General features: G+C 37.6%; 1 protein-coding gene across 3 annotated transcripts in view; it reads left to right on the forward strand.

The window, feature by feature from the left end:
* Positions 1-4,054: 4,054 nt before the first annotated feature.
* Positions 4,055-24,234, forward strand: part of GPBP1 (GC-rich promoter binding protein 1) — a 71,136-nt gene continuing 50,956 nt past the window's right edge. For 2 of the 3 annotated variants that reach the window (XM_068535362.1, XM_068535361.1), the window contains exons 1-2: positions 4,055-4,235; positions 5,472-6,437. The gene's annotated coding sequence lies outside the window, so the exon portion shown is untranslated. The remainder of the gene's footprint in view (positions 4,236-5,471; positions 6,438-24,234) is intronic. The other variant, XM_068535363.1, reaches the window with a different exon arrangement.

Genomic DNA, 24,234 nt, shown 5'->3' on the forward strand with positions numbered 1-24,234 from the left:
AAAGTAGAAAAAAAAAAAGAATTTGCAAAGTAGAGAGTGGAGAGGAGAAAGGTAATCTAGTAAAAGGGAATAATATCTGCACAGAATGTTCAAGAACAAGGGAAATTCTGAGAACTGTGGGTACTGTGTGGCTAAAACAAAGACTAAAGGTGGGGAAGGCATGCACTTAACAAATATTTATGCTGTGGCTGAAACTATACTAGTTGCTATGAATAAGTATGAATAAGACATAGTTGTTGGGGCTTCCCTGGTGGTGCAGTGGTTGAGAATCTGCCTGCCAATGCAGGGGACACAGGTTCGAGCCCTGGTCTGGGAGGATCCCGCATGCTGCGGAGCAGCTAGGCCCGTGAGCCACAATTACTGAGCCTGCGCGTCTGGAGCCTGTGCTCCGCAACAAGAGAGGCCGCGACAGTGAGAGGCCCGCGCACCGCGATGAAGAGTAGCCCCCACTTGCCGCAACTAGAGAAAGCCCTCGCACAGAAACAAAGACCCAACACAGCCATAAATAAATAAATTAATTAAAAAAAAAAAGATGCCGTGCTTATTTACCTCTAATGTCTCTATTGTGTTGTAGTTCTAAAAAAAAAAAAAAAAAAAAAAAGACATAGTTGTTGCTATCAGGGGTCTTTGAGTTCCATGGTAGAGACAAGTAAGAAAATCAGCAACTGTAATCTAGTATAATAAGTGTAGGGGGATGATAAGGAAGCTCCTGGACACTTTCCAGGATCAAGGTAGAGGTAAAAATGGGTAGATAATCATAGAGGTAAGCACAGGGTTGTACAATGGGAACACAGAAAAGGAACACTGGATATAGTTACATGGTTTCTTACAGAAATATTTTATTTTGCTCCCCAATTGCTGCAGATTTTGGGGCAATAAAGTTTTAAACATTGTTATTATAAAATAGTATATTCAAATAGTACAGCAGTGAAGAAAACAAAAAAAATCCTTATTTGATGATATTAAAGTTATTCTTTAGTTACTTCTATATAAATATACCTACTTTGAAAAAATAACAGATTCTGATGCTATATATACTGTTTTGCCACATACTTTTATCTCTTAACATATTGAACATCTTTGCATATGTTGGCCTACCTTATTCTTAACAGCTGTACCGTATTCTACTATATGGATGTACCTTAGTTTTTTAACCAGTACTCGGTTGGTAGACATTTAGGTTCTCTGGTTTTCACTATTACAAATAAGTTGGAAATGAATACCTTCATTTACACATCATATATACTTGGGCTAACATTATTTTGGAGCAAGCTACTTAATCTCTTTGTGACTAATATTTATAAAACTATTGAAAGAATTACCAAACTTATTCAATATTTCTTATATAGGGCTTGGTTAAAAAAGTGTTCTTTCAAACTACTATAATGTATGTTCATTAATAAATTAAAATACTCTATTATGTGATAAATCCTTTGTTTAGATTTCACTGAATGAATAAAATAATGGAGAACATGTTACTGGTTGGAGACAAGTTCTTGTATTTAATTTTTTAGTTAGCTTTTTCCTAACGATTAGAAAAGTAACATAGGCCTTTAACAGGTATGAAGAATAAAGATCCTCTATTATTCTGCTACCTGGAAATAAGCATTGGTAACATTTTGGTATCTATTCAGTCAGACTTTATCCTTTGATATATACTTTTTTTAGATGACAAAAAATGGACAGTCCTGTAATCTACCTCTTATTTTTCTTAATGGTATGCTGTGAACATCTTTTCATGTGACCTTTTTTTTTTTACAAAGAAGTATATCCTCATTTTTAATGGCTTCATATTCCATCTATGATGTACCATTATTTACTCACTGTATTTATATGCATTTGGGTTGTTTCCTTTTTTTTTGTAATTTTAAGCAACTTATCAATGAGTATCTTTATAAATTATTGGACACCTTTCCTATTTTTTACAAATAAAAAGACTAAGATGTAGAAGATCAGTTGATACGGGTTAATGCAAATGCCTATTCCTTATACCTTCATCTAGGTTTTACTCTTAAATCTTTGCCAATCTGCTAGGAGAAAGTAGTAGGTCACTATTAGTTTTATTTTCGTTTTTTCTGATTTTAGTGAGGTAGAGCATCTTTCCATTAAGTACTGACACATACATGATTAGCTTGTTCATGTCCTTTGACTTTTTAAAAGAGTCAGTATGGTTATCTGTTCCTTAATTTCTAAGAGCTCTTGATGTATTTATTATGTAAATTAAACATTATTAGATATTAAGGATAGCAGTCAAGTGTCTATAATTAAGTATTAACCTTTTTGTCATCCATGATACAACTGTTTCTCTACTTCATTATTTGGTTTTCAACTTCACAATGTCTTTCGCCATAGGAAAGGCACAATTCGTGTTTTTAAATTAAATCAATAATTTTCCTTTGTTTATTGAATTGACATCATGCTTAGAAACAGAAGGAGAAGCAGGTCTTGTCCCAATACATAAGTTACTTCTACGGAAGCAATGTGGTGTGGTGGAAAGAAGGTGAATTAAGACCCAAACGGACTTGCGATAAAGTCTGGTACAGGCAAGTTGTGGCACCCAACTTCCACGTCGTGTAACCCGAACCAGTTTCCTCATCTACAAAATGAGGAAAGTAACACCCACTTCAGAGACTGGAATAAGGATTAAGTGCTTGGCACAGACAAGGAATCTAGCAAGTGTTAATTTCTTTGCACTCAGCGAGGCATTATTAATTGCCAAGTGTCCACCTCCCCTACGAAGACTAAAAGGTTGGGAGGTGTAATTTTTGGTGAGTTTACATTCAAATATTCTTTCAAGGAGCTTTTAGAAGCAGTCCATTAAACTACAAACCCCATAATGCTATAAAAGAACCATAAAGTTTCCGTGTATGAAGTCTTCGTGGCTTGGAGGAGGGCGAAGAGCCAAGTACTTTTTATTCTCTGGATTTTCCCTCGTTAAGACACCTTCCCCCCACATAATCCGTAAACAAACATGGTTACTTTTCTTCCTCTTGGAAGGCTAATTTCACAGGTTTCAAAGTGAGCCTTCAGTTACAACGCGAAAAGGTATCGCAACTAGAAAATGGTGACGCCCACAGAATTCTACACAAAATCGTCTGAGCTGTGTGGGACCGAGACACTTGAAATAATTCTCCCCTGCTGTAGATTTAATAAAGAGAGAAACGATAATTAGCGTGATTATATCCAGTAGCCATTTTTATCCCTTGAGAATCTGGGCTTCGTTTCCAACGAGCGAGTCTCGCCTCTTCAGTCACCAGCCTTCCATACGTATATTATTTATGTCCGACACCCTCTAATATCTGCACACGGTAGTGGATCCACTGCTTCAGGGCGCCCGATTAGCCCTGCGCCAACCCTGCCGGCGCTCCGCCCGCGGAGCGGCAGTGTACAGGCGAGCATGTGATCTCGCAGCCGCCCAGGCCCCAGCGCGGTACTCGGCGCATCGCGCGTGCCGCGGCACCTCCGAACATCGAGCAGTGGAAGACGCCGCGGCGCGCGCCACTCGAGCCCGCGCGGCCGCCTCCCGAAACATCGTTCCCCTCTGGCACGCACCGCCCCCCCCCCACCCCGGCGGCTCCACCATCCCAGGCTCCGGGCTGGCCCCGGACTGGGGGAAGGGCGGGAGGAGGGGCTCCTCAGGGAGCAGCGGGGAATTCCCCCTTCCACCGAACCTTCCCGATTGTTCACCGTCCTCACGTCAGCAGCAGGGGGTAATCCCCAACTCCAGCTGCTCCTGACGTCACCGCGCGGAGCCACCGCCCCCTGCGCGCCCCTGCCTCCGGGACCTCCTCGAAGCCCCGCCCCTAGGCATAACCACGCCCTCCTCCCCTCCCCCCAGCCGCCCGACGTAGAGGGCGGAGCTTCTTTGGCCGGGGCGTGAACGGTTGCTTGGGCCAGAAGGTTCTTTGGTGGAGGCGCTCCTCCTGCTGCCCCGCCCAGTAGGTTTGTTCTTACCGATTCTTCCACACCCTATCTCCCTCCTCCTTCTCCTCGCCCCGCCTTTCCCCTCCCTTCTCCTCAGCTCCTCTAGTTCCTTCCCCGCCTCGCCACCTTCCACGATCTCGCGAGACTTGGCCCAGAACATTGCGGATCGGGTCGGCGCCATTTTGGGACTGAGACTGGTCGTGGGGGAGGGAAAAGCGGCAAAAGGGGATTATTCAAAGTACCGAAAACCTCCTCCCGGGATCGAGCGCAGCGGCACCCCCAGGCCAGGGGCACCTCTGGTGTCGCAGAAGGTAACAGCGTCCTCTGGGCTCGGCGCCGGGGTCTGGGGAGGGGAGGTGGGGGTGCCCGTGTCGGCGTTAAGGTTTGAGGGGTCGGGAGCGGCGTTGGCGGCGCGAGGTGTGAGGCTGCCCGCGGGCGGCGGCGGGGGGGGGAGGTGGCGGGAGAGCAAGGAGAGAGAGGGAAGGACAGCGCGGGGAGGCCCCTCTAGGTGTTGGCCCGGGTGGAGCGGAGGTGGCAGTCGTGGGGAGGGGGTGGGTGGCTTAGCCTGGGCGGCGGGTGGGGGGGGTGTTGTTTGGCGGAGGCTGGGAAAGAGTCCGGCGCCGTCCGTGCTTGGTCTTCCCCCCTCCGGCCTCTCGCACGCGCCCGCCTCCTTCCGCACCGCTGCCGCTCTCGGAGAGCTGAGGGAGTCGAGGCCGAGTTGTGGCCTTCGGTGGTTTCTCAGCGCGCCCGGTCAGCCCGCCTCTCGAGGTCCGTGGCCCGAGCTGTGGACTGAGGCGAGCGCTGCCTAGTCCCTCTGATTCCCGTGGGGTCTGAGGGGACTGGTCTGTTTGGGGGAGAGAACCACTCTGAACGCGCTTTACGAGAAGGGCTAGGTTCTTCCACCCCCTCAGTGTTGTGAGAAGGAAATCTGTTTCCTTAATTCAAGGAAATTGGGAGCCCTCACATCTCCTTGCTACCCTTAGAAGCCGGGTAAGTCTCACCTTCGGGCGAATTTAAGGAATGTTCTCGCCCCACTTCTCAGGCACTAACCTTCCTACTCTGAGCGGGGAAAACATGCTTCTTCTTTTGGACATTCTGATTTGGAGGGAGCGTCTTTCTCTTTATATCCCTCATTCTCTAAGTTGCATTTAGTAATGCTCGGTGGCAGCACACCTTTCTATTCGTTTTCCTTTGGTAGATTGAATAGAAAATACAGAAGGTCTTTTGTAAGATTGTTTGCTTGTTTCACAGTTTGTAATATTTACTCAAGTATAAGGAGGTTTGCTTATATAATCCTGTTAGCTTATATCCGCACCCCCTTCCCAGTTGAAATCAGCGCTTGCCCTCCATAATACCATCTCCCATCGTTTTTCCCTTGTCTCTACATATCCTGAAGTCCTTTTCATACTGTTGACTTTTTTTGGGTGCTTGCTTGGTAAAGAAGTGCATTTCTCTCCAGAGGTTGACTGTTTAGGATGGGGATTAATTTTTAGCTCAAAATTAAAGCTCACTGTGTAATTTAAATTGTTTTTTTATAACTTTTACAGGTGATTGAATTACTCAGATATGAAGATCATCTTCTAGGTTTTGTGTAAAAGGCCCCGGATATTTCAAGTGGCCATTTTGGAATTACAATGTTTCTGGATAATTTTGCCCCAGAAGTTTATTAAAATTGGCAAGAATCATCTCTGAAGTGAATTGATAGTAGTGAACAATTCTACAAGCTTTAAAGAGACCCAGGCATTTCTTCAGTATTTTGGTTCAGACGGATTATATAACTGGTTAAAGTATTTAAGCTGGTGGTATTTTTGCCTCCCCCCCACCCCCCAATCCCTCCCCTGTTGTTGGTGTTCTTCAGCCAGAACTGTAAGATATGTTTGATTTGTGTACTGAGTAGTTTCTCTGCAGTTTCAAATTACTGTTTAAATATTGCTGAAGTTTCATGGCAGTTTATTTTTACCTTTATTTAAAGTTTTAGGAATTTTTGACCTCAGCCCTTTTCATGTCACAATGGGACAGCTTTTCTAAATGAAGACATTGAACGAATACAGAGTTTTTTTGCTTTTATCTTTTATTTACATGGAAATTTAAGATGTTGCAGTTTCCCAGCAGCATGGTAGTATTGAGATAGCTGTGTGTCTCTGTTTATGCTGATGTTTAGGAATGCTCTTCAGATGTGAAATTTTCTTTTTGTTTTTGCTTTTTGGCTCGTAAATTGGATATTTCATCTGGAGTGGATAAGTACAACAGTGACAAGTACATGGAATAATAAAGAAGACTTTAAAATCTTAAATCCAAGGAACTTGGCTAATTCTGGAGATAGCCATATGAAAACTTTAAAACAGAAGTATGGGTAGCTGACTGAAGTAACTCTATGTCAAGTAGCCATAGGTTAAGTATCTTCAAAGAACTTGGATTTTATTTCAGAGGATACAAAATAAAAAAACAAACTGGAAAACATAAAGATTACAGAGAAAAACCCAACACCTTCCTGTGCAGTCCTGTTGGAATTTGTAAGTACCGTATGGTGAGCAAATCAAATGTCCGTTTGTAAACTGTAATGAGAGTCAACTTTAGCCCTGTGTTATTCTTGGAAGCCTTTCAGTTTCTTGCAGTAAGATTGCTTGGCTTCAGTTTCCTGAGCAGTCTGAAAACAACTATTAAGTAAATTGAAATGCAGAAAGAATTAAAAGTTAAGAATATTTCAGATGGAACAGTCCAAATTTGAAGTTTTCGTGCTTCTAAAGTAAAAGACAATCCATATGGTCAGTATGGCTTTATGGATTGGTAGAAAGGTAGGAAAAAAACACAACAAATAGCCAGTTTATTTTTCTAAATATGAGTGTAAATTGTGTTCTAAGTGCAGTTTAGTGTTCCAAATTAGAGTTAGGTAGTTGTTTAAAACAAATTATAGGGCTTGACTTTTAATCTGGTATTTCATGAAGTAAATTGTTTTAAGGGGTAACAGTTCCTAACTTTTTAATCCATTATAGAAATTTCTTGAAACAATTTTTGAAGTGGTTTTGTATTTCAAATTATTCCTTAAGATCTGAGTTCCAAAAAGTCAGTTCATTACTAGGAACAGAAACTGAGAGGAAGTGAGCAAGGTGCACTAAGAACCTTTCAAATAACTTAAAAAAAAAAACGAGTATGTTTTCTCCCTTGGAAGGTTATACTGCCTTAAGTTTATAAACAAAGCTTGTTAAAAAAGTTGTGAATGTTAATTGCTGTAATAGAAATCTTTTGACAAATAAGAGTATCATGTTTTAATAATATTTGTATATTTGAGTATTGAGTGGTGTTACGATTTGTTACTGCATTTAGTTTTTCAGTGAATCATAGGCATTGAGTAGAAGTGTTTGTTTTTAAAAAGTTAACTAAAGTTTATTTTTAAAGCAATTTATATTAACAGATCAATGTAGCTAAAATTAGAGTTTATTTCATTTAATTATTTTTCTGACATTAAAAAATTGTAATTTTTGAACACTTTGCCAAGATGGTCTAATAACTGGTCAGTTGCTCATTTATTTTGAACCCAGAACTTTTTGTTGTTGTTATACTGTTGTATTTTGTTAGCTCACTTAGAGCAGAAGAGGTAGGCGAGTCCGAAAGATTGTAGGTATTTAGATATACATATATGGTATTTATTTTCTGATGTAAAATTGAGATTAGAGTTCAATAAATGTGTTAGAATAGAATAGGATATTTGTGTTTTCTGGGTCAGAGCTGTGTGTAGTACTTCTAATTGAGTTTCCACCTTGATTTATGTAAAATTATGGTGAGAACAACCCCTCTTCCCCCCTCCCCCCCTTATTTTTTATGCTTCGGAGAGCCTGTATTTTATGTATTCCTTAACTTAGTGGATGTTCAAGTTACTTGTTTAAGAGCATGCGTTTTAAACGTGATTGAGAAGTTGAACTGGAAGTGAATGGCCTTTATTTATAGAAAAGAACCACATAACATTTACTATTTGTGATCATTTTTCTTTAAATTTTTCCTATTGATGTTGTTACTCCAAGGAGTAGTATCAGGATAACGATTATTCCGTGACCAGGGTTTTTTAAAAAAATATAAATTTATTTATTTATCTATTTATTTATGAGTATGTTGGGTCTTTGTTGCTGTGCGCGGGCTTTCTCTAGTTGGGGTGAGCGGGGGCGGCTACTCGTTGCGGTGTGCGGGCTTCTCATTGTGGCTTCTCTTGTTGCGGAGCATGGGCTCTAGGCCCGCAGGCTTCAGTAGTTGTGGCACGTGGGCTCAGTAGTTGTGGCGCACGGGCTTAGCTACTCCGCGTTATGTGGGATCTTCCCAGACCAGGAATGGAACCTGTGTCCCTTGCATTGGCAGACGGATTCTTAACCACTGTGAGACCAGGGAAGCCCGACCAGGTTCTATTAACTTTAATCCTTGGGTAGTCTGACATTTGTGAAATTTGCTTACAGCAGTTGTTCAAGGACAGATTCACTCAACTTGAGTTTTTGATAAATATTTCATTATTTTCTTTGCATTGAAATATACAGTATCAGTAGTAACTGGAACACTTGCTGGGTTGTTTCTTGTCCCCCCTTAAGTACCTCTGTCTCCCCCACTCCCATTTTTTTTCCCCTTTTTTTCCCCTCATGTGCCTGAACAATATATAGGTTTAAAATAACAATTATAATGACTAACGTTTATAGATGATTGTGTCATGTATTTTGCTGTGTACATAGTATATTTTAGAGGAAAGTACTACTGTTACAGTGGTATAGGTGAGAAATTTAAGATTTTAGGGAGACTGAGACTGGGAGAGAGTTACTTGGTTATGACCAAGGTTAGGTTGGAGTCTTGACCAAATTTCCAAGCCTGACTGCAGAGTCCCAAATGCTTAATCACTAGTCATATTTAATACTGCCTTCATGTGGATTTAACTTTATTAACTCATTCTGTTTGAGCATTATCACTGATGTTTTTGTTTTTCTTTTTATTTACTGCTTCTTTTTGGTTAATATTGATTACTAGTGGAGCTTGGGGGCCAGCTGAAAGAAGATAAACTACTGTTAGTTTTGCTATTTGTTAGTAGCTATTTGAGTGATAACTTTGGTTAGCTAAAAATTAAAATGTTGTTTCAGGTTATGGAGTGAACGTAAGAGAGAAAAAGATAAAATTTGAAGTTAACAAGAGAAGGGAATAAGGATGGGAACCTCTAATCTGAAAGTAAAATTACAAGTGAGGATAGAACCTAAACCCAGGCCAGATTATCTTTGAGTCAACCACTTTTTTTGCTTAATTTTTGATGAAAATGTTTTGATAACAATTTAGATCCAGGTAAGGGTAGTGATGTAGAAAAAGGGTAATTTCTGGAAGTTAGGAGATTTTTGGTCTGGGATTTGGAATATCTAGAAAAGGGCCTGTATGACCTTGTATATTTACTTACCTCTTTTGGCCTTAGTTTCTTCATAAAATTGATGGTTTTGTTAATTGTGAGGTGTAATATAGAGGTAAAGTTTTATTTTAATTGTAATATTTTAAAATTCTGCTTAATGTATTTTACATGTCAAACCAGTATTTTAGTTTCTGAAATTATTCTATCTCTTGTTTCTGTTAATGGCATTACCTGCATGCCAGTCATGCCCTGCCTACTCATTTCCAGTTTCATTTATTGTGCTAGTTTGGTCCTTGACTAAGGAAATAACCTCCTAACTCATGTGTTAGCCTTTAGTTACATTCAGTTCTCCACAAAGTCTCCTGTGGCCAGAGAAGTCTACTAAATTATAGTTCTTGGTATTGTTGCTTTAGCAGCCTTTAGGGTCATGTATTTGGAATATTTAGGGAAGAGTAGGTTGGAAAGAGATGTATTCCCTGCCCTCCCTGCTTTTAATGATGTATGTGTGAGGGACTCCTAACATGAATTCTTTTTGGCTATGTGGTTTGAGAAGTCTCCGAAATTGATAATTTTGGTGGTGCTTCCATGTATTTTCTTGGAGAGCAGGTTCATTTCTTTCAACAGTAGCATCGTGAGAAACAAAATGTTAAAATTGTTGAAGACCCTTTGTGGTTGGGTCTGTCTTTTTCAGTTTTACCTGCTTGCTTTTTCCCTTTTTGTTAGCTGCCCCACCTAGCAGAATAGTTATAGGCTTTTGCTCTGTATCTTTTCAAGTAGTTGCTGGTTTCTGCATCATTTTATACAAGATATCCTACTCAGTTTCTTGTTCTTTAGTCATCTTTCTGTTCACAGCTTGAGGAGTGCAGTGTTTCTGATCTTCATTTTCTACCCTTTAATCCAGTTTTCAGGTTATATATTTTTAAAACCATATTTAAAAGTTTTTTCCATACTTAAAACAATTTTTTTAAGCAAGAATAAGAATTTTAAAAATCTTACATAGGTTTTTTTCTGTTGAAAGTCAACTTGCAGATATGTTAGAAAACATTCTTCAACTGAAAAAGTGTCATTTTTGTCTTTACATATGTGTACTAGTAAAAACAAGTTAGCTTTTCAGTGAACATAAATACGCAGTTGACTCTTGAATGATGTGGGGATTATGGGCACCTACCCTTGAAGTGGAAAATTCACACATAACTTATAGTCGACCTTCCGTTTCTGAGGTTTCTCAGTATCTGCAGTTCTGCATCCACGAATTCAACCAGTTGTGGATAGTGTAGTATTTACTGTTGATAAAAATCCACATATAAGTTGGCCTGCACAGTTCTAACCTGTGTTGTTGTTTAAGGGTCAACTGTATATTCTTCTAACCAGTGAGTTTAAAGAAAAATAGTATCTCACATGGATTTTCTGTGGGTCAGAAGTTTGGTAGCAGTTTAACTGAGTGGTTCTGGCTCCCTCCATGTCTTTTCATGAAAATCTCAAGGGTTGCACTCATTTGAAGGCTTGATTGGGGCTGCAGGATCTCCTTCCAAGAAGGTGTACTCATTGGGCTGGCAGGTTGATGCTGGTTGTTGTCTGGAGAACTCAATTTCCTTACCATATGCCTTACCATATGCAGACCTGTAGCTGTTTGAGTTTCTTGACATGGCAGCTGCATCTCCCAGAGGAGGTGATCTGAGAAGAGAGGTAGGTAGAAGCGTGATGCCTTTTATGACGTATTCTCAGAAGTCACTTCAGTCACACTTTCTTCATGAGAAGCAAGTCGTTAAGTCTAACCCACAGTCAAGGGGTGAGGAGTTAGGCTCCACCTTTTGTCAAAAGAATTTGTGGACATAGTTAAAAACTACAATAGGGGTAATTCTTTACAACCAGTAGTTGTGTCAGTATAACTAGCTAAAAGTCTTCACCCCACAAATAGGAGGTTGAGTTGTTATAAGTTTAGAGAAGAAAGTGTATTCTAAATTTGTATCACTTTAGAAGATTTAAGTCTTTCTACCTCATGAACCACTGTGAGATATGTAAGGTTTTCCACCCCTTGCACTAATCTCCCAATCTGTATAATAAGGAAACTTTTTTATTATGGTAAAATAAACATAAAGTTTATCATTTTAGCCATTTTTGAGTGTGCAGTTCAGTGACCTTGAGTACATTTCCATTATTGTGCAATTATCATCACCATCCATCTCCAGAACCATTTTTATCTTCTCGAATTGAAACTCTGTGTACCTATTAAACATTAACTCCCCATTTCCCTTTCTCCCCAGCCCCTGGCAATCACCATTCGACTTTCTATGAGTTTGATTATTCTAGGTACCTCATACCTATTGATATCATACTCTTCAAAACGCTTCTTAAATGTTCTGAGTGAAATCTTTTAGGAAATCAGTTACGTTTACTTCATAATAAAATAGACTTCATTGTCCTAATTAAAAATTTGTGGCAGAATAACGCATGACATATTATGCATAAATACAACAATAAAATTTACCAATTCAACGGTTTTTAAGTGTACAGTTCTGTGGCATTAGGTACATTGACATTGTTATGCAGCCATTACCACCACTCAGTTCCAGAGCTCTTTTCATTTTGTAAAAGTGAAACTCTGTACCCATTAAACCATAACTCTTCATTCCCTGCTCCCCGCAACCCTTGGAAACCACCACTCTACTTTTTGTCTTTATGAATTTGACTAGGTACCTCATATAAGTGGAATCATGAAGTATTTGTGTTTTCGTGACTGGCTTATTTCACTTAGCAAAACGTCTTCGAGGTTCATCCATGTTGTAGCATGGGTCAGTCAGAATATCCTTTTTTTAAGATACAGTAATCCATTATATGTGTGTACCACATTTTGCTTATCCATTCATCCATTGATGGACACATGGGTTGCCTTTACCTTTTGGCTATTGTAAATAATGTTTCTGTGAACATGGGTGTACAAATATATGTTTGAAGATTTGCTTTTAATTCTTTTGGATAGATACCTAGAAGTGGAATTGCTGGATCATATGGTAATTCTATTTTTAATTGTTTGAGGAACCACCATATTGTTTTCCATAGTGGCTGCACCATTTCTTATTCCTATCAGCAGTTCACAGGGGTCCCAGTTTCTCTTTATTTTTTCCCAACATTTGTTGTTTTCCACGTTTTGTGTTCTAATGGGTGTGAAGTGGTATCATTATGGTTTTGATTTGTATTTCACTAATGATTAGTGATGTCTGATGTGCTTATTGGCCATTTGTATGTCTTCGGAGAAATATTTATTCAAGTGTTCTGCCCATTTTTAAACCAGATTGTTTTTGTTGTTGAGTAATAGTTCTTTATTCTTGATATCAGCATTTACCATAATGAGTGGATTTTAATAACTAATATTTATTAATGCTTACCATGTTCCAGGCAGTGTTCTAAGCTTTTTAATTGTATTAACTAATTTAATCTTCATAGACACGGTGTGTGGGAAGGTTCTATTGTCCTAATTTTATAGATGAGAAAATGAAGTCAGATTTTAAATTGCTTGCTAAGGTTACACAGCCAGTAAGTGAGTGGTATTTCTGAATCCATACATTCTGTATCCAGAACCTAGATTCTCACCCATTATGGCTCATAGTTAGAGTTGTAGGGTGACAATATAAAGAAAGTCAAATACTGTTTTGTTTCAGGAACTTAGAAGATATTTTATTCTTAGCCAGCAACTAAATTTTATTTTCCTTAATATGATACAGTTGTGACTTGTTTATAATAAAATGTTCTAATGGGTTCTTTTTCAGGAATATTCTCCTTTAGGATCACTTCATAACTAATGTTATATAATATTTTAATTTAGAAAGTGCTTTTCCCAATTATCATGTAGAAGAAATGCTATTTCCATTCAATGGTTTAAGAAACTCAGTCTGAAATTAAATAGTTTACCCAGGCTTCTCAGTAAGTGACAGAACCATAATTTGAATTCTGTTTATCTTCATTTTTCTGTTACAGTTACCTTCCTTAGTGTTCTAAGTAGTAGGTTGTATTGTAAGAGCAGTGCTGTCCAGTAGAACTTTGTGAAAAGATGGAAGCATTTTTTTGTCTATACTGTTCAGTATAATAGTCACTAGCTGTATGTCATTGTGGAGTTTTGAAATGTGTCTAGTGCAGATGTGGATCTGAATTTTAAGATTTACTATTAGTTTAAATTTAAATTACAATGTATGGCTATTAGCTGCCATATTGGAAAGCACAGCTCTAGAGCAGTGGTACAGAATCCAGTCAGATCCCTGACCTTTTTAAAGTGCACTTTTTAAAGTGTGTATACTATCCTGAAATAAAATATCCTATGCATATAATATCACAATGATATACAGGTATAAAAAAAAGACATTTATAATAATGTATTTCAACATGTAATAGCACAGACACCCACCTCCCTGCCCTCCACTTTCCAAAACACCCTGTACAGGTTATTTGCCCTTCTTAAAAGAAGCAGATGATCTATTGTTCTTAAGTACTCTTGTCCTTTAAGGAAGAAAAGTACTTCAAGTTGATTAATAATACAGTGATTAATTGGAGTACGTTTCCTTTATTTTTATAGTATTTACTACCAGGGTAGTTGAGTGCGTAGTTATCCAACATTAAAGCTATCATATGGTGTAGTGACATGGTGAGCATCTTTTTATGTGCTTTGGTGAAGTGTCAAAGTCTTTGGTCCATTAAAAAAAAATTGGCTTGTTTTATTAAATAGTAAGAATTCTTTATATATTTTCGCTACAAGTGTATTAGATACACGTTTTGCACATTTCTCCCATCTATGGTTTGTCTTCATTTTCTTAACAGTGTATTTTGAAGAGCAGGCAGTTCAGAATTTGTAGTGAAATTGGTTACTTTTTTCTTCATGATTTGTGCTTTTTAAAAAAAAAAATATATTTATTTATTTATTTATTCATGCATGTATGCATGCTGTGCCGGGTCTTAGTTGCAGCATGTGAGATCTTCATTGCAGCATGTGGGATCTTTAGTTGTGGCATGTGGGATCTTTAGTTGCGGCACGTGGCTTCTTAGTTGCGGCATGCATGAGGGATCTAGTTCCCCGACCAGGGATCGAATCTGGGCCCCCTGCATTGTGAGCGCAGAGTTTTACCCACTGAACCACCAGGGTAGGCCCTGATTTGTGCTTTTTTGTGTCATAAGAAATTTCTGCCTAACCCCAAGTCACAGGATTTTCTCTTGCTTTTTAGCTTTCTTCTAAAAGTTTTGTAGTTTAGCTTATATTTTTATGTCTGTGATCCATTTTGAATGATTTTTTGGCCTGTGAAAGGGTTTAGGTTCATTTCTTTATTATTATTATTATTTTTAATTTAGATGTTCTACTCTCCCAGTTCAATTTGTTGAGAAGACTTCGTTTCCCATTGAATCATGTTGGAATACCTCTGTTGAATATCAGTTGACCTTATGCATGTGGAACTATTTGTGGCCTCTTCCTTGATATGTATGTATTATGCCAGTTCCACAAAATAGTAGTCGATAAATACAAATGGTAGTTTTTGATCTTTTTTTTCTGCTCTTTTGTAAAGCCTGTTTGACTTCTTTTCTTTCCTAAAATCTTTTATAGGAAATTTGGATTAAAAGGGGAAATTGTTTTTATGGATATGTGAAGTAAGACTGGTTGCAAAATAATGCCATCCTGAATTCATAGAGCAATCTTCTTTTGAGTGGCTTGAAATGTTAGATATTATCTAATTTATACTTGAGCATACTTGGAAAATAAATGACAAAATTCCTATATTGGAAATGAGAAAGTAGGATACAAACATACCATCTTATTTACTGTAAAACATTGGCTCAACAGTGGATCTGGGATTTTTATTTCTTGAGTACGAGTTTAGGCTAGAGATGTTCATTGCCTAGTAGATATTTGAGTGTCTATGTGCCTGTACTTCCACTGGTTCTTGTTTAGTAACAAGGCACAATTGTAAGGTTCTTGAACTCATGTAGTTTGTCTGCTCTGAAGTTCTGTGAATACAGAGTAAACAGAGTCCTTAAATTTGAACGCTGATTTCATCCCATCTAGTAAATAATAGCTATTTGTTGTTGGCCAGGCCAGCCTTTGTAAGACTTTTATTTCCTGCTGTAGTAAAACTGGTTCTTTTCCTGCTTAAAGTTATCATTAGAATCAAGTGAAATAATGAATGTTAAATGCTTTGAAATTGTAAGATGATAACAAACAGTAGTAGTAGTAGTATTGTTATGGCTGGGTCAGATAGATAGTAGTGTTTGAGGATCATATGATCAACCAGGAGGAAGATTGTGGATAAGGGAAAATAGATAAATGTAAGTTGAAGGGACAGAACTGAGCAGAAACCAGGTATATTTAGGTTGCATTATGAGCAGTTTAAAATTGTTGAAGCATAATGCATTACACTCTTCTGAGGTAATTGCATAACCTGCAGTATGGTACCATAGTTTTAAATGGCATCTTTATGCAAAAGATCTTCCCCATATTCTACTATTGTAATTTAACTAACCTTGATTTCTCCATTTAGTTTACAAATTTAACATATCCAAAACTGAACTTTTTTGAGTGTTTCACAGCCCCATACTTTCTCCATTCTTCCCTAGCTCAATAAATGGATACAGTATCAACCTATTCAAGCTAAATAACCAGGGCTCACTTTTGATTCGTTCTTTTCCTTCCATCTAATCAATTAGCAAATCTATTTGCTCTCCCAAATATGTCCATTTCTATTCCTCTGTCACTGGGCTTACACAAGCCGCCATCGTCTCTTATTTGAACTATTTGCTGTATAGTGTTGTAACTTTGTTATTGTGCTATTCTTACACTCCTGTAGTTCATGATTCGCAGAGCAGAGTCTTTCCATTGGACCCTAAGAATAACATGCAGACTTCATAGCCTACCAGCGTCTTCATTGTTTGTCCCCTTCCTTTCTCTGCAACCTTGTTTACTGTCTTCCTAGACCACTGACCTTTGGCCTTCTTTCTCTTCCTTGACTACACCAAGCATTTTCCTTCCTGTCTTTGGGCCTTTATGTTCTGCCTCTTTTTTTCCCTTGTTAGCTCAGTTTTGACTCATGTTACATTCTGAGTGACTTTCTCTAACCATTCTATGTAAAGTGGTCAACCCCCTTCCTGTATCCTTTAATTTCTCTTGTTACTCTATATTATCCTATTTATTTCATTCAGGTCAGTCTCTTAGTTATCTTATTTACTCTCACCCATGTTTATTGCATAAACTTCTGAGGGCAGGTACCTTGTCTCATTTGTTTATTGTTATATGCTCAGTGCAGTTACTTGCAGAGCAAGAGAATTGTTAACAGCAAAAGAATTGTTAACATCTTAGATAATGTAAGTTAACTCTTTTTCCCCCCAAATTGAGTATATATAATTGGTATTTTTATTATAGAACTGCTGTTTAACTGCTTGGGGACTAGGTAAAATTTGTTAGGAGATTATGTACAGCCGAGTTTCTTTGCTGTCTGATCATTTAGAAGCGGTTTTATCTGCCTAGACTTAAATTGTTACGTGAGCTTCTAGTCTGTTTGCTAGATTCAGGGCTGGCTTTGGATTTGCTGTTGCCTTTCTGAGGGGACTGCCTGATAAAGACTTCTTTATTATGACCCTGGCCTTTCAAAAAATTTCCCCAGTTTTGAAGTGTTCAGTCAGAGGGATTGAAATCTAGTGAAATTGCCCTCTCAGGTTTAAAAAGATAAAACACACTTTAGATTTCAAGGAGTGACTTTGAAATATGTGGGTGGCTAATTGAGACTCCTCATTTTTGGAAATCAGGAAGGCCATAATAGTTCACTTATATTAACTAATGTCTTTATTTGAGGAAACATAATCCTTTTACATTGTCTCCTCAAAGATGCAAATGCAGATTTATGTCCATAGAGCTTTAATTATTTTTGGTATTATTACAAATTTTCTCAGTTTGGTCTAGCTTTGGATCTTACAGATCCCTTGCAGGGGGCCTTATTTACTAAAGCTCTAGCAGGATGCTAAACTTCAGGCTACTGCAGCAAGTATCATTAGGTGAATAATGAAATCATTGCTTCATGCACGCTAGCTGGGTTGAAAACTACCTGATAATCAAGATGTCTTAAGGACTTTTCCTGTGCAAGCTTAGTTGCCTCAAGTTTTTTTAACTCAACTGATAGTTTTAGATTTGTAGTCTCTGGTCTTTCTTCATTTAAAATGAGTACCTTTTATACGCACATTGTGGAAATGGGGAAAAGTGAGTAAAAATGTTGTCACCTTAGTCCTTAAAATTAGGGCCTTCCAAAGACTGAATTTGATGAGAGGGCAAGAGTCTTATTTGGAGACAAAGTTGGCTAGGTTAGTGGAAAGCAAGTTGTGACTGCTGTGGTAGTTCAAATTACTCGTCTTTTTTTTTGTTTTTTTGCCACGTAAGAGACTTTTTGTCTAGCAGATTGAGATCTGTATTTTGTATGGTTTGATATAAAGCTATAGCTGAAGACAGTGCCTGACAGGTAAGATTAAAACTTAAACTCAGAACTTTAAAGACTGACCTAGGTGCTTGTTAAACTTAAAGCTAATATTTTATATAATGCATGGTCTCTACCTAATGTATCCTGGGTTATTTACAGCATGTGTAGGGTGTGTAGAGTGGTTAAGAATTTGAGCTGCCACTGACTGTACTGTGACCCTGGGAACTTTAAAATGTGCTTCACATCTATATAAAAATCTGTTTTTCTTGTTTTGTAGAAAAGACAATATCAACCTCCTGGGGATGTGGTGAGGACTAAATGAGATAGTACTTGTAAAGCCCTAAAGCAAATTGCCTAGCAGATTGTGTGTGTGTCTGTGTGTGCGTGTGTGAGAGAATATATGTATTCAGGGTATATTTTTGTCTTACAGCCATTTATGTCGTTAAATTAAGGTACCTGAATTTCCCAGTCTTTTTCATTTTCTAAAAATTTATTTATTTTTAGCCACACCACGAGGCATGTGGGATCTTAGTTCCCTGAGACCAGGGATTGAACCCATGCCCCCAGCAGTGGACGTGCGGAGTCCTAACCACTGGACCGCCAGGGAATTCCCCAGATCTTTTCATTTCATATCAAGGGTCCTGTATCTCTTAGCCCTTGGTGAACTTATTCATAGGGTTAGGCTTTATAAATTCATTTGTTGAAACTTGTTTGCTGCTCTTGGGATCCTGCTCTTCAGCCTAACTTGGCTTCAGAAAAAGGTGGATTATGTTAAAGAGTTTGAGGATTCAAGAAGTGGTAAAGCTGAGTCAGACTAAAGAGAATTTAAAATTATTTTGGATACGTGCACCTCGTGCAAATTACAAATAGTACAAAGGTTTTTATGGAAAAGTCACCCTCTCTGTCCTTTTGTCCGGCAATAGTTCTTGTCTGAAGAAACTTTTTTATGAATTTTTCTAGGGAGACCTTATGTATATATAAGCACATTATATTTTTCTTTCTTATACAAGTAGTAGCATGATGTCCACTTTGCTCTGTAACCTGTTTTACTAAGGAACTATCTTGGAAGTTTATTCCATATTAATACCACTAGACCACCAGGGAACTCCCGAGAATGAAAATTTTATTTGTAAGATCTTTTTCTGTGAACTCTTTATATTCTTTCCTCATTTTTCTACTGAGTTCTTTTTCTGTTGATTTGTAGCAACGTTTTATGTAGGAAGGGAAAATTCCCTTTATATGTGCTTTATGTGACAAGTATTCCCTGCCCCCCCCCCCCCAGTATGATGTTTTCTTTGATCTTGGTTGTGAATTTTATCATATAGATCGCTTTTTGAGTTCATATGTAAATATGTTTTTATTACTTCTGTTTTTGTGTCATACTTAGAAAGGCCTTCCTTCCCCTTTCTGAGATAATAAAAATTTCCTCTACTTTTTATATGACTTTGCTTTTTTCTCCTTTAAGTCTTTGATCCATTTGATGATTATATTGAGTAAGCTTTGAGGTAGGGTTGTCCCAGCTTTTCTCACATACTAAATTTCTGTATGTGTCAGGTATATTTTGTCTACCAATGATGTTTCTTTCAATTCACATATTAACGTTATGGTGAAATTGTGGCTTTTAAAGTGGAGTTACGTTAGATAAAAAGGAGGTAAAGAACTATTTAATCTGGAATTAAAGAAACTATATTCTTAAATTTATGGTTTCCTAATTCTAGAAAATTGATTTGAAATGCAAATTATCAAGCCCATTATTCTGTAAATAGGACAGTTGTATTTTAAAAAACGGATTCTATGCTGTAATTTAGATGAAAAGACTGAGTAAGATTTTTGTGTTTGTAACTCCAAACAGCTGGTTTGGAACTAGCTGTGACACCATGGGTATAACCTCTTCAAGCTAACTTTTTTTTTTTTTTTTTAATTTGTAAAATACTTTTTCTTATTAAGAAGATTGAGTTGTAAAGTGTTAACATGGTATCTGCATTGTAGATGCTCAGTAAGTATTCTCTTTCCCTTCTCTGTAATGTTTACTTTTGTCAGTAATTTTTTATCTCTACTTCCCTTCTTAAAGATTTCTACTGTTCTTTGCTAATAAATCTACTTATGTGGAGTTTCAGCACAAAGTAACCAATTATGGAATTAAATTGATACCACATTCATTGTAATTTAGTCTGGTGGATTTCACGTTTTGGTAGTTTGAGGATAATCATTACCAGTATCGCGCCTCTGTTTTTTTACGTGTAATTGCCATTTCTGATACCTGGGAAGAATGAGCTGATCTCCCCCCCTCCCTCCCTCGTGTTCATTCATTCCATACTAGTATGTGTTCTTGTGGAGAAAGTTGTTTAAAGTGGTGTTTTGGAGTATCTGCTCCATAAATGTCATTTTTGTTGATGAATTGTGTCATTCAGAAAACATATGTCAAATATTTTTTTACGAGAAGCTTAATTGTGTTTAATGGAATAGCATATATATATATATATATATATATGCTGAATCTTTTGATAAGTAATTTGAAGTGAAATGGTTAAGGTTTTTCTTTAAAAATTTTTTTATGCCTTGAATCTTTTCAGTTTTATTGAGATGTAATTGACATATATGATTAAGTTTGTGTACAACATAATGTTTTGACTTAACATATATCGTGAAATGATTACCACAGTAAGTTTAGTTATTATTCATTATCTCATGCTGTACATTACACCCTTAGTACTTATCTTGTAACTGGAAGTTTGTACCTTTTGGCCACCCTTATCCATTGGCCTCCTCAGTCCACCTCTGTAACCACAAATCTAATCTCTTTCTATGAGTTTGGTTTTTTTTTTGATTCCACATATAAGTAAGATCATACAGTATTTGTCTTTCTTTGACTTATTTTACTTAGCATAACGCCTTCAGAGTCTACCCGTGTTGTCGCAAATGGCAGGGTTTCCTTGTTTGTTTGTTTTTTAGCGTGTACCACAGCTTCTTTATCCATTCATCCATGGATGGAAGAGTTTTAAAAGTGATAGTTGCTTTATCGCATTGAACTAAATTTTGAATGCTTGATATTTAAAGTAGAATTTAAATTCTACGCCAGTCTTAATGTGTATTTACCCTACAGTACTGCACAAGTTCATACTGATACTTCCAATTCAATTTTAGGACCACAGGGTTTTTATTTATTGCCTTCTGTCTTACCATGTGCATTTCCTTCCTTCAGTGCTTAGAATCTTGGTTCTCAAGGAGACTTTTGGACTGTTTTTTTTTGTTTGTTTTTTGTAATGGAATGCTTTCATGGTAATTTGTTTAGGTTTTCTCTTTACTGGGGATATTTTTAGTAAATTGTATTTTTCTAAAAATTGTCCATTTCTATATTTTCAACTTTATTTACATAGAATCGTTCAGATGATTTCTTATGATTTTTTGTCATTTTTGATTTTATATTCTAGTAGCTTCTCTATTGATCTCTGCTCCCCCCCCCCGCCCCCCCAGAACAGTTTTGGGATTTATTTGTAGTTCTTCAGCTTTTCCAGTTTGTTAACTATTGGTTTTGTGAATTTGCTTCTTTTCACTTACTTTGTTTTAAAATTATGTGTAGAAGAGTCTTTTTGTTGTTTTGATTTTGTTATTTTTAGTTTCATTGAATTGTGGTCAGATAATGCTGTTTGTAGGTATGTTTGAAATTTATTAAAGATTTTTTGGTGGCCTAAGATGGGTGCTTGAAGAAGATATACTTTCTGTATTTGGGGGTTTAGTATTTGATATATAAAATCTGTGAACACCTAAATGAGTATGGTTTAAATATTCTATACTCTTACTAATTTTTTATCCATTAGATTTTTATTGGACTGAGCAAGGTGTGTTCAGGTCTTCTATGTTTTTCTTGTATCAACTGTATTTTCTGGTTTATAAAAGTGTTTCTTTGTTATTGGGTGCATAAATATTAGAATTATCTTGCTAAACGTACATTTCAGTTATAAAGTGTCTGTCTCCTTTAATGCTTTTTAGTTTGAACGCTACCGTAGCAGTACACTTACTGATCATTTTCTTTTGCATTGTCTAATCTGCCGTTAATCCTATTCAGTGTTTTTCATTTCAGATATTACTTTTTTTTATCTTTAGCAGTATCTTCTGTTTTTCCTTTGTGTTCCTGTTTTCCCTTTCCTTAAACATATAGTTGGTTTAATTACCTTGTCTGCTAATTCTATCATAGCCATCATTTCTGGATATCTTTCTATAAAGATAGATTTATTTTCTTGTTATTGGTAGCATTTTCCTGCAGCGCCCCCCCTTTTTTGCATGACTGATAATTTTTGATTGCTGAAAATTATGAATTTCATTTTGTTGAGTGCTAGATTTTGTTGTTGGACTTTGCTTTGGGAAACAGTTAAATTGGAATTAGTTGGATCCTTTAAAGAAGAATTCCATGGGGAAATTTACACAAGTAAAACATTCAATTTAGTGAAAATCCTGTAGTGTTAAAATTGAGTTGGCAGGGACTTCCCTGGTGGTCCAGTGGTTAAGACTCTGTGCTCCTAATGCAGGGGGCCTGGGTTTGATCCATGGTCAGGGAACTAGATCCTGCATGCTGCAACGAAGACCCGGCGCAGCCAAATAAATAAATGAATATTTAAAATAAAATAAAATAGACACGTGTCTGTCTGGTAAAAAATTTAAAAAAAATTGAATTGACGTGCAGACTTTTACTTCTGGCTGTGATGGACTAACAGGCAACCAGATAACCACATTTACCCACCCATCTGAGAAATCTAAAAAGCCAGGCAAAATGTATGAAACAGGCTTTTAGATATTGGTTGACAGGAGGTGGTCAATGTTATAAATGCCCCAGCTCATTGCTTGAAGAAAATTAATAGGTTACAGCACAGGGAGGGTGAGTTCAAGCATAGTCTGGTGGTCTTACTAAAAGTTAAGGAGACAACTGAAAATTTGAAAAGGTCGAAGTAGGTAGAATTTGTGGGGCAAAGTATTATAATAGGAAACTTGGCAGGAGAGAGAACTCAAAAGGGTCCACTCAAGGCTTTGACTTAGGACTGACCTGCACATGCGCATTTGGAAGCGACTGAAGCCAGGGAATAGAACCACCAGAAAGAAGTAGGTGAAACAATTCCAAAGATTTACATAGGACCAGGAAAAGTCTTTGTTTCCATCAGCCTCAGTGGAAAGACCACCTAATAGATGGAGCACCGGCAGTAAATGGAGTATAGGCAAAGTCTTCAAAAGGATTAGCTCCAATTAGTGGGGCAAAAATTAACTCTAGACTACAAGCTTTTCTGGACCCACCCTAACAAAGATTTTTGCAAGTTTGGTAGGTGAGTAGTTCCAGTATTTTAATTTGTGCTTCTCTTGTTATGAGAGTAGCAGGGCATCTTTTCCTGTTTAATAGTTAATTTTTTGATGGACTGACTAGAAAATGTTGGTCACTGGTCTTTTTCTTTCTTTTTCTTTTGGCTGCACTATGCAGCATGTGGGATCTTAGTTCCCTGACCAGGGGTTGAACCTACAATCCCTGCAGTGGAAGTGCGGAGTCTTAACTGCTGGGCCGCCAGGGAAGTCTCACTGGTCTTTCTCTTTCCTCCTGGCTGTTAGGAACTGTTTGAGAATGTATTTATCTGCCTCACACTTGATATTTTGGGTATGGCTTTCATGATTCAAAATACTTTTTCCCTCAGCACTTTGATTGCTATTTTGTTGTGTTATAGCAGGAGATCTTTAAGAAGTTTGATGCATTCTGATTTTTTTCCTTCCTTTACAGGAGTGTTCTCTTTTTTATTTCTCCTGAAGTTGCTATTTATCTTTGGGGTTCTGAAAATTCCATTTCGCTAGTTATTTCTTGAATTATTTGTTTCCTTTGTGTTCGTGGTTTTTAGTGGTCTCTCTCCTATTGCCACTTTCCTTAAAATGTTTGATTATTATTTCATATTCAAGAATGAGGTGATAAAAAGCTGTTTGGGACTTTTGTGTATGTGAGCAGTGTTTATTGAATGACTGTTATGTTGAAAGACTCTGAAAAGCCAAATATCTTTGTCGTGTCAGCGCTCATGTTAGCTCTTTATTTGGAGAATCTACCCCGATTCCTTTTTTTGTTTTTTTGCGTGATAGTTAGATACTCTTGTGTGCATTCGTATACCAGAGACAGCAAGCAGTTCTCCAATTTTTTGTGGACACACTTAACTGGGTGTTCTACAGTTGAATTCAGTTAGGATTTTCTGACACCAATTACCTGGAGTTAGTATAGACCCTTTAGTATAGACCCTGCAGGTTAAGGGCTTAGTCCCATAGGACTGCCCTTCTGCCCCCAATTCAGATACCAACCTCAAGTAGTAGATTCCCAGGTTACCCACACTTCTGTCTGATTTGGCTGCAAATTGGAGATTCCCATGCCCGCAAAACCCTCCTCCATCCTTAGGTTCCATATTTTGCTTTAATGGTTTACAGAATACAAGGAAACACCACTGTTACTGGTTTATTCTAAAGGATATGCTAGAGGGCACGACTGAACAGCCAAAT

Source organism: Eschrichtius robustus, chromosome 2, assembly GCF_028021215.1.
Source record: "Eschrichtius robustus isolate mEscRob2 chromosome 2, mEscRob2.pri, whole genome shotgun sequence".
Classification (NCBI taxonomy): domain Eukaryota; kingdom Metazoa; phylum Chordata; class Mammalia; order Artiodactyla; family Eschrichtiidae; genus Eschrichtius; species Eschrichtius robustus.